Below are 20,609 nucleotides of genomic sequence, written 5' to 3'. Positions count from 1 at the left end.
TCCTTCACCAGGGCTCCCTCACCACCAGATGCCTGGAGGAAGAACGCCTCATCTTCCGCCTCAGAACACTTCAACCCCAGGGTATCAATGTGGACTTCAACAGTTTCCTCATTTCCCCTTCCCCCACCTCACCCTAGTTCAAACTTCCAACTCAGCACTGTCCCCATGACTTGTCCGGACTTGCCCCACCTGCCTGTCTTCTTTTCCACCTATCCACTCCACCCTCTCCTCCCTGACCTGTCACCTCCATCCTCTCCCCACTCACCCATTGGACTCTATGCTACTTTCTCCCCACCCTCCTCTCGCTTATCTCTCCACGCTTCAGGCTCACTGCCTTTATTCCTGATGAAGGGCTTTTTCTCTGCCCTTTGGATGCTGCATGAACTGCTGTGCTCTTCCAGCACCACTGACCCAGAATCTGGGTTCCAGCATCTGCACTCATTGTTGTTACCTCCCATCACATGACCCAACATCTCAGCACAAGCAGGACACACTGCGCATGCTCCAGCCAACAGTGATCCCGGGTGATTGATGTCAGCACCGGACCAATGAAAGGACGGTGGGCGGAGCTGGAGGACCTTGCGGGAGGTTAGTCCTCCAACCAATCACAGTGAATGAAGGGCGGAGCTAACGTAAACCATGTGATCACCCTTGCGCCCGACAGAGTCTCTGTAATGAAAGCTCGGGAAGTTATGAAGAGAAAGGAGACGGTAAGGAAAGAAATAAACAGGGAAACGGGACAAAAACTGTGTTGCTATGAGCGGAGAGGTTTTACAAACAAATTGTGCATGTCGGAAAACAAAAATTTGAACGTCCCAGTCCCGTGTTTGCAGTGAATGGGGAATTGCCTCAGCGGCTGCAGGCCTGAGTGAGCGCCGCCATCTTTATTCGGGACAAGGATTCACTGGACACGTGCGGAGCCGCCATCTTTGTAGGGGGCAAGGTGCAGCCAGGCGCATGTGCAGCCTCTCTCTGGTACAGAGTCATTGTGATGACAGCAGCCAATCCTGCTCTGATTCATCTCTGGGCTCCCTCAGGACCACTTTGTCAATGTCCAGCTTCCTCAGTCTCCAACCATGGGGGTATGTTTGGTCTGTTTTATACTGTATTATTACTTTTATAGACCATTTGTAAATGAGTTTTTCACTGCGGCCCAGCCCCTGACCATGTGCTGCTCTATTATCAGAATACTTCTATCTTGAATATTTTTGACAGTCAAGAATTCTTTTTTCCAATAAGCAAGTGTATTTTTATTCCATTTCTGACTATTAAATTCTGATCCATTTTCATTCCCTGTAATTCATTTTGCACTCCCTGAGACATCAACTGTGTTTCTCCTCCACAGATCCCAGTGATTAATGCCAAAGCCCTGTTGCCTGTGGAGAGGGTGATGTTTGACTTTCTTGTACAGCTGCAGTTTGTGTGGTGAAGGTGCTCCCACAATGGGGTTGGGTAAGAGACATTACAGATTATTCATTACAGCAACAGTGATGATTTGAAGATAATGTCCAAATCAAGAATAGTTTGTAGTTTTATTATCATGCTTTCACGAAAATATTATTGAGGTTTTTAGATATAAAGACAGAGATGGAGATATTTGGTCAGGTGACAAAAGCATTGCCAAAAAGTAGGTTTTGAGGGATGTCTTAAAAGTGGAAAGCAGACCTGTGAGGTTTTGTCTGCAAATTCCAGAAATGGTGCTTTAGCAACTGTAGAATCAGCCACACAGTTGAAGTAATGAATTAACAAATCGTTGGGAGTCTCAAAAAAATGGGTGGTCGAGGTCTCAAAGGATGTGTGGTGAAGGGAGCTAGGGATGATCACAGCCAGGAATTATATGAAGAGTGAGTTTTCTAAATTGTTGTTGCTTATGAATAGGGGCCTTTTGATGGATCAACATGTTTTGGGAGAAGTGAGCAAATGGGTGATAGTTTTCAATTTTTCTTGAGATAACAGAGAGGTTGAATTTGGGAGGCTGGCTAGGAGTGTGTTTGGATAATTAAGTCTGGAGATAACACACGATGGATGAGAGTTTCAGTATATGAGCTGAGATAAGGGTGGAATCAGCTAGATACAGTGGTGTTGGAGTGGGACTGGGCTGTCACCCTCACCTCACCTCTGGGATTTAGCTGGTTGTCAGGTTGTGAATCAGGGCAGTAACACAATCGGGAGCTGAGTGGCCCTGGTGGAGCCTAGAATGAGTGTCACTCAGCTGGCTGTTGCTGAGCAGCTGCTGCTTGTTCGTCCTGCTAATGACTACTTCCATCACTTTACTGCTGATCGAGTTGGACTGATGGAGGGAAATTGCCTGGATTGGATTTGCCCTGTGTTTTTATTTGAACATCCCTGGGCAATGTTCCACATTGTTGGTAGATTCCAGTGCTGGAGCGGTACGTGGCTTGGTGGGTGGCAAGTTCTGGAGAACAAGCTATCAGTATTATTGCCAGAATATTGCCAGGACCCATAGCCTTTACACTACTTAACCATTTTGTTGATATTATTCAACCTAAATCGAACTGGCTTAAAGCTCACATTTGTGACGTTAGGAACCATTGGAGAATGCTGTCATCTTATTTTTTGCATGGATGTGTAAAACCCCTCCATCAGTAAGGGTGGGGATATCTGTAGTGCTTCCTGCAACTAGTTGTTTAATTGTCCATTACCATTCACAACTGGGTGTTGCAGAACTGCAGAGCCCTGATCCACTCCATTGGTTGTGGGATCACTTAGCTCTGTTGCTTGCTGCTGATGCTGTTTGATTATGCAGATGGTCCTGTTTAGTAGCATCTCCAGGTTGGCCCTTCATTTTTAGGTATGCCTGGTGCTGCTCATGGCCTGCCCTCCTTTCCTGTCCATTGTGATGGGTGAGTGCGGGATGTACAAACCCAGGAGATTACAGATTGTGTGGAGTACAGTTCTGTTGCTGTTGTTATCCCACAGTGCCTCAGAGATATCCAGTTTGAGTTCCTACAACTGTCCCATTTAGCACGGTGATAGTAGCACTCAGCATAAGGGAGGTTTTTCTCAACTTTAAGGTGAGGCTTTGTCTCCAAAAGGACTGTGTGATGGTTGCTCTTACCGATACTGTCATGGACAGATGCATTTGCAGCTGGTAGGCTCATAACGATAAGATGTAGTATCTTTTTCCCTCTTGCTGGTTCCCTCACCACCTGCTGCAAACCCCATTTGAACAGTTCTGTCCTTGAGGACTGAGACAGCTCAGTCTGAGCTACTCTATCAGCTACTGAGTTAGACTCACCTTCCCAGAAGTCCTTCGCTCCTACCTCGCACCTCTAATATTCCATGTCTTTTTTTCACTGGAGAAGGATGTGGAAGCTAGAGAGTTTGGAGAAATGAATAGTGATAACTTGAAAAGTGTCTGTTACAGAGGAGGAGTTTCAGGATGTCTTAAATTGCACCGAGGTGGATAAAGCCTTGGGACCTGATCAGGTGTATTCCAGAAATTTGTGGGAAGCTCGGGAAGTGATTGCTGGGCCCCTCCCTGACATATTGGTATTATCGTCCGTGACAGGTGAGGTGCTGGAAGACAGGTGCCATTCTTTTTTTTTAAATAAAGGTGGTAACAAAAGGCCAAGGAACACGAGAACAGTGAGCCTGAAGTCAGTGGCAGGCAAGTTGTTGGAAGGGATTCTGAGGGACAGGATTTACATGTATTTGGAAAGACAAGGAATGATTAGAGAGTCAGCATGGCTTTGTGCGTGGGAAATTGTCACTCTAACCTGATTGAGGTTTTTTTTGAAGAAGTGCTAGGAAGATTGATGAAGACAGACTGTGGACATTGTCTATATGGGCATTGAACAAGGTTCCACAGAGCAGACTGGTTAGCAAGGTTAGATAACATGGAATGCAGGGAGAACTATCTATTTGGATACAAAACGGGCTTGAAGGTAGGAGACAGTGGGTGGTGATGAAGGGTTGCTTTGTGGACTGGAAGTCTCTGAAAAGCAGTGTGCTGCAGGAATGGATATTGGGTCCTTAAATACATAACTTGGATGTGAACATATGAGGTAGGTTTACAGAAAATACAAAATTGTAGGTGTAGTGGACAGTGAAGAAGGTTAGTTTAAAATACAACAGGATCTTGATCAGATGGGCCATTCGAGTGAGGAATGGCAGATGGAGTTCAATTTAGACAAATGTGAGCTGCTGCATTTTGGTAAGGCAAACCAGGACAGGACTTAATGCATTTAGTGGTAAGTTCCTGGGGAGTGTTGCTGAAAAAAGAGGTACATTGTTCCTTGAATGTAGAGTCGCAGGTCGGCAGGTAGTGAAGGTGGTGTTTGGTTTGCTTATATTTATTGGTCAATGCATTGAATACAGAAGCTGGGACGTCATATTGTGGCTGGATAGGACATTTGACAATGAGAACCTTTTTCCACGTATGGAGTCAGCTATTACGAGGGGGCATAGTTTAAATTAAGGGGAGGTAGGTATAGGACAGATGTTAGGGGTAGATTCTTTACTCAGCGGGTTGTGAGTTCATGGAATGCCCTGCCAGTAGCAGTGGTGGACTCTCCCTCTTTATGGGCATTTAAACGGGCATTGGATAGGCAAATGGATGATAGTGGGCTCGTGTAGGTTAGGTGGTCTTGGGTCGGCGCAACATCGAGGGCCAAAGGGCCTGTACTGCGCTGTATTTTTCTATGTTCCTTATTCTATGATAAAGCCATTTCAGGAATTCTGTTTTCAGTTCGAAGTTTCCTGTTCTGAGAAGGATGTTGTGAAACTTGAAATGGTTCAGACAAGATTTACAAAGATTTGCTACAGTTGGAGGATTTGGGCTACACGGAGAGGCTAAATAGGCTGGGGTTAAATTCCCTTGAGAATCAAAGACTGAGAGGTGACGTTTGGGAGATTTATAAAATCACGAGGGGTGTGGATATGGTGAACAGCTGGGGTCTTTTTTTCCCCAGGTTAGGTGAGTCCAAAACAAGACCACGTGGGTTTAAGTTGAGAAGGCAAAGATTTAAAAGGGATCAAAGGGGCAACGTTTTCAGCTGAGTGTGGTGTGTGGATGGAATGAGCTCCCAGATGGAGTAGTGGAGACTGATACAATTACAACATTTCAAAGGCACCCGATTGGGTACGTGATTAGGAAGGGTTTTGAGGAATTCAGACCAATAGCTGGCAAGTGGGACTCTGTTAGTTTAGGATTCCTAGTTGGCATGAGCGAATTGGTCCATTGTTTCTGAGCTGTACATCTCAGCACAGAATTCTTGGATCTGAGAAGGTTGAGCAGTGATTTCGACCAGGTGCAAATTTGTTTCTAGGATATTTAATTTGCAGAGAGAGGGGAATTGTTAACAATGTCACAATATTAGTAACTACTTTGAGTTAAATGGAAAATAATGTGAATATGTGACCTATATTTTACTGAGTACATTCTGAGCATCTGGAACAGTCTGAACAGCGGGTGGACACAGATTCAGCAGGTGTTCTCAAACAGATTTGCAATTTTACTTTTTACGGAAAGATTGGGAGGCTGTGGGTAAATGCGAGGGGAGTTGGGACGGATTTGCAGCATCTCCAGACGGAAAGCGTACAGCCCCAATGGGCTGAATAGCCCCCAGCCCCTGTGCTCTGTGATACTGCCCCATTCACTGTGAAGTATGAATCTCATCCCAAGGCAGAGAGAGCGAGGAGCCCACCACTCACCTCACAATGGGGGATGGCTTGATTGATGGCAGCTCCAGACCAATGGGAGGAGAGTCTGTGCGGTCCTGCAGCCAATGGGAGTGAATGAGGGGTGTGGCCAGCAAGACGACACCTGTCCATGAGCTGTGCAGGTGCAGTGTCACTGGGTGGGGGTGGGAGAGACAGCAGGGACTGGGACAGAGGCTGTTGGACCTGAATTACAAACTCCCGGTAAATTAAAACCAAATGAACTGCAGATGCTATAAATCAGAAACAACAACCAGAAGGTTCTGGAGAAGCTCAGCAGGTCTGGCAGCATCTGTGACGAGAAATCAGAGTTAACGTTTCAGATCTGGTGTCCCTTCCTCACAGCTGATGTTACTGTGAGAACAAATGTTGGTTTATATGCAGAAGGTAAGGTTTCGGGGAGGATGTAAGGAGTAAAGGATAGGTAGGGATAGAGCGAGAAGAACGGTTGGATAAAGGAGCAGATAACTATCTGGCTGGGGGAGGGTGATTAGCTGTTAATGGAGACTATTAATGGCTAACCATAGGTAGTGTGTAATGACAGGCTGTGAGAACAAGGCCTAGTGTGTGGGGTAGGGGGCTAGGACGTGGGGTTGTTAAGCTGTGGTTAACCACTAACTGTCTCCGTTGTAAGTTGTTCCCCACATGCATCACTCCACGATTGGAGCTGCAGATGGGTAGCACAGTGGTTAGCACTGTTGCATCACAGCACCAGAGACCCGCGTTCAATTCCCACTTCAGGCAACTGTCTGTGTGGAGTTTGCACATTCTCCCCGTGTCTATGTGGGTTTCATCCGGGTGCTCCGGTTTCCTCCCACAGTCCAAAAGTGTGCAGATTAGGTGAATTGGCCATGCTAAATTGCCCGTAGTGTTGGATGTAGGGGATTGGGTCTGGGTGGGTTGGTGTGGGCTTGTTGGGCCAAAGGGCCTGTTTCCACACTGTAAGTAATCTAATCTTAAAAAAAACCTCTTGAATATATTTCCTAACCCCCTCTGTCCTCCTTTAATATGTATCTTAACGTTGTTCTCTTTAATCAGCATTCGTGAACCACTTTAGGAGAATTGTCAGTGTGAAAGGCTCCATACAATGCAGGTAGTTGTTGTTAATGTCTGACATCAGGAGAAACAGGAATGAACCCTCACTCTTATACCTCTTATAAGAAGATGGGGCTGGGACTGGAAGACCAGGCAGTGCCTGTCGGTCCTCCAACCAATCGGAGTGAATGAGGGGCGTGGCTATAAGCAACCACGTGATCAGTTTCACTGGCAGCACAGTGTGTGTTGTGACCAAGGCATTGGGAATGTGTGAAGGTGCAGGGCAGGGTTAAGGAAAGACACATTGACCAGGAAGAGAAGGAAATTTTAATGGAACGTGCTGAGACGTTTTACAGAACTTAGTGCACATCAGAAAACACCAATCTGAAATTCCCAGGACCGTGTTTGTGGCAAACGGGAAAATGCTTCAAATGGTGAATGGTGCGAGTGAGCGCCGCCACCTTTATTGGGGACAGTGGTTCATGGGACATGTGTGTGGCAGCCAACTTTGTGAGGGGCAAGCTGCAGGGGGACACATGCACAGCTTTGCCTGGCAGGGAGTGATAGGGCAGGGTTTAGAGTGTCAGAGTCAGGGTGTTTTCAATGTCAGAGTGTGATGCTGGAAAAGCACAGCAGGTCAGACAGCAGCCAATCGGTGGGAAGGAAGATGGACAAGAACGTGGTGCAGAGTTGGAAGGCTGGATCTGGGATAAGGTGGGGGGAGTGGAAATGAGGAAACTGGTGAAATCCACATTGATCCCATGTGGTTGGAGGATCCGAACACAGAAGATGAGGCATTCTTCCTCCAGGCATCAGATGCCTGGGATTTGGCGGTGGAGGTGGCCCAGGACCTGCATGTCCTTGGTGGAGCGGGAAGGGGAGTTAAAGTGTTGGGAAAGAGGGTGTTTTACTGTTCCTTTCACACACCTTTTGTAAGTTAACTTTCCTCTGTTGCCCAACCCCTGACAACGTGCTGCTCTCTAAACGGACTGAATTTTCCACAATCACTTTGCCAGTGAATAATTCCTTTTTACAACAAAAGACTGCATTTTCCTTCCATTTCTGACCATCAAATTCTGCAACATTTTCATTCCCTGTAATGCATTTAGCACTCCCTGAAATATCAACTGTGTTTCTCCTTCCACAGATCCCAGTGATTAATGTCAAAGCCCCATTGCCTGGGGAGAGGGTGATGTTTGACTTCCTTGTACAGCTGCAGTTTGTGTGGTGAAGGTGCTCCCACAATGTGGTTGGGTAAGGGATGTTACAGATTATTCACTCAGCGACAGAGAAAAGTTGCAAATGTATGTGCAAATCAACAACAGTTCGTATTTTTATCATTTTTATAATTTCACAGAAATATTATTGATAATTTCTGACATTAGGCAACAGATGGGTATATTAGGTCAGGTGATCAAAAGAATTGCCAAATAAGCAGGTTTTCAGGAATACCTTAAAGGAGAAAAACAGATATGAAAGGGTTAGGATAGGAATTCCAGACCGTGTTGCCTTGGCAACAGTAGAAACAGCCAATCCGGTGAAGCAATGAATAAACACATCGTTGGGAGTCTGAAAGAAAATGAGTTGTCGAGATCTCACAGGTTGTGTGGTGCAGGGAGACAGGGATGTTCACAGCCAGGAAGTACATTGAGTGAGAATTTGAAGTTGCTTATAAACGGGAGCCTTTTGTTGGATCAACAAATTATAGAGCAAGCAAACACTTGGGCAGTAGAGTTTAAGATATTCTTGAGATTATATGTAAGTTGAATGTGGGAGGCTGGCCAGGAGTGTGTTTGGATAATGGAGTCTGGAGATAACACAGGGATGGAGCAAGTATTTCAGTAAATGAGCTGAGACTAGGGTGGGGTTGGGTGATCTCACGAATGGAGAAATAGAATGTAGAGTCAGGCTCCTCCTCCTCCTCATCATCATCATCACTCCCCCTCACCGATTCACAGATATTGTTCCTTGTTCTGTCTGTCTTTTCTGGTTATGTCCTGCTCACACATTCTGCTACTAACTAATATTTTACTTCAAGGTTGTTGGAAAATCCTTCTCCATCTCCACTCTCCCTTTGCTTTCTGAATTCCTTGTATTTGGTGTAACTCAAAGATCTATCCTTGGTCCCTTCAGTTTCTCACCTACATACTGCCAGGAAGTGACATCGTCCAAAACCACTGTTAGGTTTCACATGTACACTGACCATGTCCAGCTCTACCTCCCCATCATCCCCCTCCATTGCTCCACTGTTATTCTGTTATCAAACTGTTTGCCACACTCCCACTACTCGATTAGCTGCAATTCCCTCCAATGAAACATTGCAATGGTTCAACCCATTGCCTTCAGTTGCTATTACAAATTCCTTTCCCTTACTGCAGAGCCTCCCTCTCTCACTGGGAACTGAGGCAAAACTACACTCTTCACAATATTGCTCTGCTATTCTGACCCCAAGGTGACCTTCTGCTCAGACACCTACACAATCACAAGCACCAGGATTTCCAACCTGTAAAATGTTGCTTGTCTCCCCCTCGCCCGTAGGAAGCCGATATGTTTGAAAGAGGTCACTTCTCATTCTTCCCAAATCGAGTGAGTAGAGTCCCGACTTCTTCAGCCTTTTCTTCAAAGAGAATCCCTTCAAACCGAGGATCATCCCAGTCAACCTTCTCTGAATGCCTCCGATGAAGTGATGTATTACCTTAAATAAAGGAACCAAAACTTCTCTCATTACCCCAGATGTGGTCTCACTCACACTGCATAAAGTTGCTCTCAGGTATATACTTCAAACTCTTATACTGCAAATCCCTTGAAATCAGGAGCAATATTCCGTTCCCCTTCCTGATAGCCTGGTGTAACTTTGTGCTAGCTTGCTTTGTTTCCTGCACATTTACCCCTTGCTCCCTTTGTGGTGCAGCTTTCTACAGTTTCCCCCAATTAAATAGTCCTCTGTTCTTTTTATTATCTCCTCCAAAATGAACAACTTCACATCTTCCCAAGTGATACTCCATTTGCCAACTTGTTGCCCACTTCTCCAATGAATCCCTCTGTGTAAACTGTTCATAATCCTTTTGGAACTTTACTGTTATGCCTTTCCTAGGAGATTTTCCCCATCATTCTTCTAAACTTTTCCTGGGAACACTGGGCAGTGGGAAGCATACATAGTTGCTGTCTTTTAAGGGATACTCTATGGAATGACTGGGAGGAGCTTACTGCCTATCTGGTCAGAATGGTGACAACTTGCCCCTGAAGCTGCATGAGCCTTTCACCCCCCCCCGCCATGTGTTATTGATGACGCACAGCGGCAGCACAGAAGGAAAGAAGAAGCAGCAAATCCTGCTCTCCACATCTCACTAACACTTGGAAAATTCTCTCCCATGTTTCAAAGATCTGCCCTGTTCAGTCACATGAAGTCCCAAGATGGAAACTGATAGAAACCCACATACATTTCCCCCTGAACTGACTGCTGACCTCCACAAGGGGTAATGTGTCCAGTCATCCTGGGCCAGGAGGAGGGGATGGTGCGGGTCTCTAACCTGATCTGACAGTGACGGATTTTATAAACTTGTATTACAGGTGGACATTCAGATGGTAACCTCAGTATTTGTAACACCAAACTCTGACAGAATTACTCAATTCATCAGGACCTGGATATTTGCATTTAGTTGTGAGTATTGTGTTCCAGCTCATTCCTATTTGATGCATAAAAGTTCTCCTTTCAATCAAACCATCCTGTCAATAGATCTCCCCCAAGTCTTTCATATATGTCTTGTCAACAGTTTATGAAGGGCTGATGAGTGTAAGGTTGATTATTCTAATGTATAATTTCTGTAAACCCCTCTGTCACAGGGCAGCCACAATTTCCTCTGCTACAAGGAGAACAACCTCAGTTTCCCCAAACCCCTGATTCCCCAATGTCTGTTTGCTCTCTCTAAGGTGCACATCAGGATTGTGTTGGAACATTCCCCACTTGCCTGCATCAGTGCAGCCCCCAACAATATTAAAGAAAGTGAACATCCTCCAGGACAAAGCACTGTGCCTGAGTGGTGTCCCATCCCCCACCTTCAGCATTCCCTCTCCCCACCCCCGGGGTACAGTGGCATCACTGTGTAAAAGGGAAAGGCAGCATTGTCCTCCCAGACCATAGGACTGCTCTCTCATTAGGGAGAAATGTCTGGTGGTGGGTTTAACCTGAAGGTTACCCAGCCCAGGCAAGGGGAGAGGTTAGAAAGGAGAGTCCATCTATTGTAGATGGATATTCTTGATCTGTACCATTAACACCCATGTTCCTGCAACTAAAATCCCCCATGCCTTGAACCATCCTGGTAAATCTCCTGTGCCCCCTCTCAGGGATCCTGCCATCCTTCCCAATGTGTGGGCGATCTCTGGTTTGCACAGACCCAGCTGCTCTGTGTTCCTGTGGGTAATGTCATTATAGAACAACAGTTGCACTAAACCTCACTGTCTGTAAGGGTGGGAGACACAAATCCCAAAAACATTTAAGATGTATTTAGTGTGCACTTGTGATGCCATGATAGAGGAGACTTTTCCACAAGTACTGGAAAATAGATCAGGATAGTTCGGTGGTAGTTTCCTTTCTCACAGATGGATCACCAGAGTATTTTTCTGTTCTGTATACAGCTGAGATGTTTATGACAGGAATATGACAGGCTCCATTGGACATCAGGTCAGAAAAGGTGATACTAGAATAGATGACACATGGTTGGTCGATGTTTTTGGGAGGTAAGTGAGACGGAGAGTTTTAAGATGAAATTCAGAAGCTCAGCTCAGGAATCAGAAAGGGCCATCATCAAGTGAGAAATAAAAATTGGGTGTCCTGGAGGCTGGAAATAAAGAAAGGCACATATCGCAAAGTTTTCAGAGAGGGGAGGGGATTAGAGATAGGGAGCATAATAAATCTGGAGGGCATGAAAGTTGGAAAGTATTCTGAGGATGGAGGATGTTACAAAGATAGATATTTATGATAGAAATTTTTGGGGTTTGAGGCTGGAGAGGAATTATTGAGATATGGAAGAGTTGTAAGGCTGGATGAGGTGGCATTGACAGGGAGAGTTCCGAGCACACAGGAATTTACAGAGGTAGGAGCGTAAGAGTCATAAAGTTATACAGCACTGACACAGACCCTGTGGTCCAACCAGTCCGTGTTGACCATAATTTTGATCTGAACTAATCGCATTTGCCTTCACTTGGTCCAAATCCATCCTAGCATTCCCGATCGATATACGGGTCCAAATGTTTTTTCTTCTTTAGAATCCCATTCCCCTACCCTTTTTACTCTACATATACCCCTGACTAATTCACTAAACCCAATCATCCCTGAACACGATGGGCAATTGAGCACGGCCAGTTCACCTACCTTGTATATCTGTGGCTTGTGGGAAGAAATGGGAGCACCTGGAGGAACACACGCTGACATGGGGAGGAATATCCAAACTCCACATGGACAGCCACCCAATGCAGGAATTGAACCTGTGTCCCTGGTGCTGTGAGGCAGCCCTGCTAGCCATTGAGCCACTGTGCTACCCTGAAATTGTAATTGTATTCACAGCTTCCACATCCTCTGCAAGTATATTCCACACGTGAACCACTCTCTATGCAAAAACAAAAAAATAAAATCCCAAACGTCGTTTTAAAGCTTTCCTCCTCTCACTTTAAAATGTATGTACCCAGTCTTGAATCGCACCCCCTCCTGGAAAGGGCACCTGTTGTTCACATTACTGATAGTCTTCAGCATTTTCTAAATCTCTAATAAGGTCACCCCTCAGCCTCCTACGCTCCAGTGAAAGAAGTCCCAGCCTATCCAGACTCTGCTTAAAATTCAAACCATCCATTCCCATTAACCTACTGGTAAAACTCTTCTGAACTCGCTCCAGTTTAATAATACCCTTCCCATGACAGCACAACCAGAACTGGGCACAGTATTCCAGAAGAGGCTTCCCCAACATCCTGTACAACCTCAACATCACGTCCCAACTCCTATACTCTGAGGTCTGAACAATGAAGATAAATGTGCTAAACACCTTTTTAACCACCCTGTCTACATGTGACACATACTTCAAAAATCTGAACACCGAGGTCTCTTTATTCTATATCACTTCTCATGGCCTGACTTTTAATGAGTGTAAATCCTGCCTTTTTTTAAAATCAAGATGTACCATTTTGTATTTATTCCAATCCAAAACATGCTTCGAGTATAAAGGCAGTAGGAGTATACTGAAGAGGGAAATCAGGAGGGCAAAAAGGGGACAGGACACAGCTTTGGCGAATAGGGTTAAGGATGGGGTTGGAGGGAGAGAGACGAAACGAGTATTTGGCATCATTGTTTACTGTGGAGAAGGACATGGGCTGCAGCGTAACATAGACAGAATGCAGAGCTGGGCTGAGAAATGGCTGGATAAATGCGAACTTGAATGCTGAGTATAGGATTAAAGACAGGATTCTTGGCAGTGTGGAGGAACAGAGGGATCTGGGTGTGCAAGTACATAAATCCCTCAAAGTTGCCAACCAAGTGGATAGGGTTGTTAACAAAGCAAATGTTTTTTTGGCTTTCATTAACAGGGAGATAGAGTTTAAGAGCCGTGAGGTTCTGCTACAGCTCTACAAGTCCCAGGTGAGACCACACTTGGAAGTTTGTGTCCAGTCCTGGTCTCAATACTACAGGAAATGTACAGAGGCTTTGGAGAGGGTGCAAACAAGGTTTACCGGCATGCTTCCTGGACTGGAAGGCTTCCTGTATGAAGAAAGTTTGAATAAGCTCGGACTTTTCTCTCTGGAGAAAAAGAGGAAGAGAGGAGACCTGAGAGGTGTACAGAGACTTTTCCCCAGGGCAGGATTAACTTGTTTGAGAAGTCATACTATGAAGATATTAGGAGGAAGGTATAAAGGACGCGTCCGAAGTAAGTTTTTTACACAGAGTTGTGAATGCTTGGAATGCGTTACCAGTGGTGGTGGTGGAAGCGAAATCATTGGGGACATTTATGCGACTGCAGGACGTGCACATAGATAGCAGTGAGTTGAGGGGTGTGTAGGTTAAGTTACTATGTTTTACATTAGGATTAAATCTCGGTATAACATCGTGGACGTAAGGGCCTGTTCTGTGCTGTACTTGTCTATGTTCTATGATTAGGGATAGTCGGCATGGCTTTGTGTGTGGGAAATCATGTGTCTCGTACTTGATTGAGCTGTTTTTGAAGAATTAACTCAGAGGATTGATGAGGGCAGAGTGGTAGATGTGATCTCTATGGACTTCAGTAAGGCGTTTGGTAAGGTTCCCCATGGGAGACTGGTTAGCAAGATGAGATCTCACAGAATACCGGGAGAACTAGCCATTTGGATACAGAACTGGCTCAAAGTTAGAAGATAGAAGGTGGTGGAGGTAGATTGTTTTTTGGACTGGAGGCCTGTGATCAGTGTAGTGCCACAAGGATCGGTGCTGGGCCCTCTGCTTTTTGTCATTTATATCAATGATTTGGATGTGAACATATGAGATAAAGTTAGTAAGTTAGCATTTGAAACTAAAATTGAATGCATAGCAGACAATGGAGTATGTTACCTCGGATTACAATGGGATCTTGATCAGATGGGCAAATGGGCTGAGGAGTGGCAGATGGAGTTTAATTTAGATAAATGTGAGGTGCTGCATTTTGGAAAAGCAAAGCTTAGCAGGACTGATACACATAATGGTCAGGTCCTGGGGAGTGTTGCTGAACAAAGAGACCTTGCAGTGCAGGTTCATAATTCCTCGAAAGTAGAGGTGCAGGTAGATAGTGCACTTGAAGAAGTGTTGAGATGATCACACCAAGCACTACTGATGCTGCCTGGCCTGAACACAATGACCAGAATGGATAAGATGTGGGCATTGCTGGAAGTCAGAGTGTACACAATGTGGACCTGGGGAAGTGCAGCAGGTCAGGCAGTATCAGAGGAGCAGGAAAGTTGATGTTTTGGGTCGGGACTCTTTGTCAGTCCTGATGAATAGTCCTGACCCAGAACGTCTGCTTTCCATCCCCATTGTATTCATGCTGGTCATCCAGCACCTATTTATTCTGGTCCCACGTTCTGGCACTCAGCGTGTAATCGATATTGTAGTGCTTGGTGTGATCATCTCAACACTACTTCCAGGCTGCAATGTTTCCTGCATCTGTCACCATTTCAGATGCTGCCTGACCCGCTGAGGATCTCCAGCACTTTTTGTTTTTATTGTGAATTTCCACCATTTTGCTGAGGCACTTCGAGTCAGAGAGTTATCCAGCACGGAAACAGGCCCTTCAGTCCAACTCGTCCAGATATCCTAACCTGATCCAGCTCCATTTGGGAGAGTTGGCCTATATCACACATGAACACTTTCTATTCATGTACCCCTCCAGACACCTTTTAAATTTAATTTGACCTGCGTTCATCATTCCTATAGCATCTCATTCCATACGCTCACCAACCTCTGAGTGAACCGTTTGGCCCTCAGGTCCATTTGAAACCTTTCCCCTCTCACCTAAAACCCAACGCCCTGCAGTTTTGAACTCCCCGACACTGGGTGGAAACAAAGACCTTGGCTATTCACCCTGTCTGTGCTTCTCCGTAAGGTAACCCGTCAGTCTCTGACGCTCTGGGGAAAAAGCCCCAGCTTATTCAGCCTTTCCCTTTAACTCCACAGTCCTAACAATAGCCTTGCAGATATTTTCTGAAACTCTCCTCATGTTTTGTAAAACAGAGTCACAGAGATGTACAGAATGGAAACAAACCCTCTGTCCTAATCGTCCATGCCAACCAGCTCATTTATGCATGTAGCAAGCAAGTTGTCCCTACGGTCCCCTTGAAGTCTTTCCCCTCTCACTTTAAACCTATGCCCTCTGCTTTTGGACTCCCCTATCCTGGGAATAAAGAAACTGACTAGTCACCATGTTGTTGCTCCTCACAACTATATAAAGTTGTATAAAGCCATCCCACAGCATCTCCTGCTCCAGGGAAAAAAAATAGTCTCAGCCCCTCCCTATGGTTCAAATGTTCCAATACTGGGAACACCCTTGTAAATCTTTGATCAACTTGTTCAGGTTTCCCAACATCTTTCCTGTAGCAGGGAGACCAGAATGGAAAGCAGTCTGGGGATTCCAAAAGTGGCCGAGCTAATATACTGTCCAACCGAACCATGATCTCCCAACTCCTATACTCAATGCACTGCCCAATAACAGCTAGCATACCAAACACCACCTTCACCAACCTGTCTACCTTCAACCCCACTTTCACAGTGCTTTTGTTCTGGTACACTTCCCAGGAACTTGTCATTATGAGGTTGAGTCCTATTGTTGTAACATTTTTTTCCAAAATCAGGGAGATTAGAATTGAATGTAGTATTCTAAAGCTGGCCTCACCAATGCCCAGTACAGTCACAACTGTAGCTAATTCCTATACTCAGTGACCAAATCCCTACAGTGTGGAAGCAGGCCATTCGGCCCATGAGACTATGCCAACCATCTGAACTTGTGTATTTCCCCTATCCATGCGCCTCATGATTTTGCAAACTTCGATTTTGCAAGCCTGTGACGCTCCAGGTAACACAGCCTATTCAACTTCTCCTGGTAGCTCAAATCCTCCAGTCCTGGCAACATCCTTGAAATTCTTTTCTGACCCCTTTCAAGTTTCACAATATTGTTTTGATAGGAAGGCAACCAGAATTGTATGGATTATTCCAACAGTGGCCTAAGCAATGTCCCGTGCAGCCGCAATATGATCTCCTAACTCCTGTACTCAATGCTTTGACCAATAAAGGAAATCATACCAAATGCTGCCTTCACTATTCTATCTACCTGCGACTCCACTTTCAAGAAGCTGTGAATCTGCACTCCATGGTGTCTTTGTTCAGCAATGCTCCCGAGGACCTTATCATTAAGTGGATAAGTCCCTACTGCAGCACCTCACATTTTTCTAAATTAAACTCCATCTGCCACTCCTCAGCCCATCCGCCCATCTGATCAAGTTCCCATTGTACTCTGAGGTAATCTTTTTCACTGTCTATTACACCTCCAATGTTGGTGTGATCTGCAAACTTACTAACCATACCTCCTATGTTAGCATTCCAGTCATTTATATAAATGACGAAAAGTAGTGGATCAAACAACGATCGTTGTGACACTCCACTGGTCACAGGCCTCAAGTCTGCAAAGCAGCCCTCCACCACTCTGTCTTCTACCTTTGAGTCAGTTCTGTATCCACATGGCTGGTTTCCTCTGTATTCCATGAGACCTAACCTTGCTAACCAGTCTCCCCTGAGGAGCCTTGCGGAACACCTTACTGAAGTCCACGTAGATCATGTCCATCGCTCTGCCCTCATCAATCCTTTGTTACTTCTTCAAAAGACATTCTTCCCTTTGGAAAACGTAACAGTTACAGCACCAGAATAATCGGCCCACCGTGTCTGTGTGGATCATGATGCCATTCCAAACTAATTCCATCTGCCTGTACATGATCCATATCCCTGCCACCCCATGCCTGCTTCTGTGTCTGCCCAAACGCCTCAAAAACATTGTGATTGTTTCTGCTTTTACCATCTCCCAGGAGAGTACATTCTAGTCAACTACCACCTTCTGCTTAAGAAACTTGCCTGACATAACTCCCTTTAAACCTGCACAGATATTGTTGGAAATGCCCAGCAGGTCATGCAGCATCTGTGAAGAAAAATGAGTTAATATTTCGGGACTGGTCCCCCTTCCTCAGATACGGTAACTCTAATTTCTCTTCCCAGATGCTGCTGGACCTGCTGAGCTGTTTCAGAAACTTCTGTTTCTCTTCCTGGTTTACAGCATCTGCAGTTGTTTTGGTTTTCATTTCCTTTAAACTGCCCCCTCTCCTCTTAAATGTGTGGCTCTAGAATTTGTCACTTCCACCTTGGAAAAAAGATTCACGTTATTCACTCTGTCTGTGCCTCGCAGCTACTGACTTGCCAAAGACAAAAGTTTTTCCAGCCTCTCCCAATCCAGACAACATCCTGGTAAACCTGTTTTCACCCTCTCCAAAGCCTCCAAATCCCCTTGAAGTCTTTCCCCTCTCATGTTAAACCTATGCTGTCTACTTTTAGATTCCCATACCCTGGGGTAAAAAAGAAACCATGACTAGTCACCCTATCGTTGCTCCTCATAATTTTATAAAATTCTACAATGCCACCTCAAGCGTCCAGTGATCCAGGGAAAATAGCCTCAGCCTATTCAGCCTCTCCCTATGGTTCTAATGTTCCAATCCTGGCAAGACCCTTGTAAATCTTTTCTGAATTCTTTCAAGTTTCCCAATATCCATCCTATAGCAGGGAGACTGGAATTGAAAGCAGTATGGAAATTCCAAAAGTGGCCGAGCCAATAAACTGTACAACCGAAACATGATCTCCCAACTCCTATCCTCAATGCACTGCCCAATAACAGCTAGCATTACAAACACCACCTCACCGATCTGTCTACCTTCAACCCCACTTTCAAGGAACTATCAACCCACACTGCACGGTCTGTTTATTCGTCAAAATTTCCCAGGACCTTGTTATTGAGGTTGAGTTTATTGTGGTAACATCTTTCTGAAATCAGGGAGACGAGAATTGAATGTAGTATTCTAAGGTCACCCCTCAGTTTCCGACACTCCAGGTAAAACTCCTGGCAACATCCTTGTAATACCTTTCTGACCTATTTCAAGTTTGAGAACATTCTTCTGATCGGAAGACCAGAATTGCATGGAATATTCCAAAAGTTGCCTAATCAATGTCCTGTACAGCCACATTATGACCTCCCAACCCCTATACTAAACACTCTGACCAATAAAGGCAAGCAGACCAACTGCCACCTTCACTATCTTATCTACCTGCGACTTTAATATCAAGGAACTATGAAGCTGCATAACAAGGTCTATTTGTTTAGCAGCACTTCCCAGGAACTTACTATTAACTGTACGCGTCCTGCTAAGGTTTGCTTTTCCAAAATGCAGCACCTCGCATGTTTTTCTAAATTGAACTCCTCAGCCCATTTGCCCATGTGATCCAGATGCCTTGTACTCTGAGGTAATCTAATTCACTGGGGGAGGATTTTGCAGAAAGTTATCAGAACACATTTTATGAAAATTCAGGAATGTTATGGAAAGGGACAAGGATGGGCATGCAATTAGAGTTCTAACTTGCTTCATTTCAGTTCAACCAGATATGATTTTGCCAGTGTGCAGGATGCAGTGTGTGCAGGATGGTTCTCATCAGAGGGTGGAGGTGGGGAATATAAATGAGAGGTTCCAGATTGATTTTTCCCCAATGTGATTCCCACCAGGAAGGAAACCCGGGGACCTGGGGGGAGGATTCACCAACACCCGGGAGGCTCTGAGTCAGAATCATTGATTTGGTTCTTAGTCTGCAGACAAGAGCTAGGTAACTGAATTCAAGGAGAGAAGAGAGATTGTGAAAACTGGGTGTGGAGGGAAGGAGTGAGGAGATTGGTTTGGTCTTCAGTTAACAAGAGAGAGAAATTGTGAGACTGAGATTTAAAGCTTTGGGGGGAACAAGGAAACTACAATTTAATACTATCATTATCTTATAAAGTTCCATCCGGTATTAACAGTGATGAGTTGTTTTCTCTGTTGTAGGGTACTGAAAGGGTGGATTTGTGGATGAAAAATTCAAATTGAGCTTCATGTTCAGACCTGATGGTTACTGGATCCGTGCCGATCTGAATATCATTGGCCTTTTCATCTGGAAGGAAAGGTGTGTATTCTGTCCGTGGACAATATTTCAAATGTCAGTATCTGGAAAAATTACTGCGACACAGCCAAGTCCATGTTAGCAAAGTTTGTAGCTTTGAATGGAGGCTGTTTATCAGGATTACCTCCATGGCAATGGCAGTTTAAAAAGTCTCGTTCAATTCAGCACATTGTTTTCACATCGCACCCCTCCCCCACACCCCCCGTGGCTCACTTCAGTACCTGACAGGCGCTTCAGTTTCAGTGGGATTGTCTGTCAGGATTCTGATGTGGAGGAGACGGTGTTGGAGTGGGGTGGACAAAGTTATAAATCTCACAACACCAGATTATAGTCCAACAGGTTTTATTTGGAAGCACTAGCTTTCCGAGCACAGCGTAATTTTTAACTTTATCAGGTCTATCTCTGTGATGAGAGACTTCTTCAGTTAAGTACTTCAATAAATACTGAGGCCACATATTCCCCTCTAGCAGTATCAACTGCTATTCTGGCCCTCGGGTTAGCTACTCGTCACTTTTTATCCCCAATCCCATCTAGCTTTCTGTTGATCTTTAAAGTTTTTCTAATCTCCTAGTTTCTCGCTGATCATTGCCAATTTGTATGCCTTCTATTACAATTTGATAGACTCCCTTATATCCTGAGCCACCCATGGCAGATTACTCCTTTATCTACAGTCCTTCTTTTTCACTGATATATACTTTTGCTCAGCACTTTGAAACATTGCTTTGATATTTCCCCACTGGCCGTCAACTACCCCATCGTAAACTCTTTGCTTCCAGTTTACATTAGCCAACTCCTGTCTCATCCTATTGTAGTCTCCTTTGTTTAAGCACAGGATCTTGGGACTGGATTTAATCTTCCCGCTTTCCATCTGTATTCTAAACTCATCCAGACTTATCACTAGTCCTTTATCAGATTACAAGGTGAGGGGACGTTTCCTGGGTGTTTTGGTTTTCATTGTCAGAGATCTTAACTTTGTAATAAAGTACAGGATGGATATTCACAACAGAGTATTCTGGACGGTGTGAATGTACTACACAATCTAAAACCATAAATCACTGTCTCCCCTGAGTTTAAAATTGTAAAATCATTATCTCCTACATGCTTCCTCACTATCTAAGTTTGGAACACTAATCCACCTGATTATCCTGCATTTTCCAAAAATCTC

General features: G+C 44.9%; 1 long non-coding RNA gene across 1 annotated transcript; it reads left to right on the top strand.

Moving 5' to 3' along the window:
- Window positions 1-633: 633 nt before the first annotated feature.
- On the top strand, window positions 634-19,421 carry LOC132810419 (uncharacterized). Its single transcript, XR_009642816.1, has 5 exons — window positions 634-710; window positions 1,346-1,452; window positions 7,865-7,971; window positions 10,288-10,378; window positions 19,330-19,421. It is a non-coding gene; the product is annotated as an uncharacterized LOC132810419 (long non-coding RNA).
- The last annotated feature ends 1,188 nt before the right edge of the window (window positions 19,422-20,609 follow it).

This window comes from Hemiscyllium ocellatum, unplaced genomic scaffold (genome assembly GCF_020745735.1).
Source record: "Hemiscyllium ocellatum isolate sHemOce1 unplaced genomic scaffold, sHemOce1.pat.X.cur. scaffold_1717_pat_ctg1, whole genome shotgun sequence".
NCBI classification, from domain to species: Eukaryota; Metazoa; Chordata; class Chondrichthyes; order Orectolobiformes; family Hemiscylliidae; genus Hemiscyllium; species Hemiscyllium ocellatum.
The sequence above is the reverse complement of the archived record's forward strand: the minus strand, read 5'-3'. Positions and strand labels throughout refer to the sequence as shown.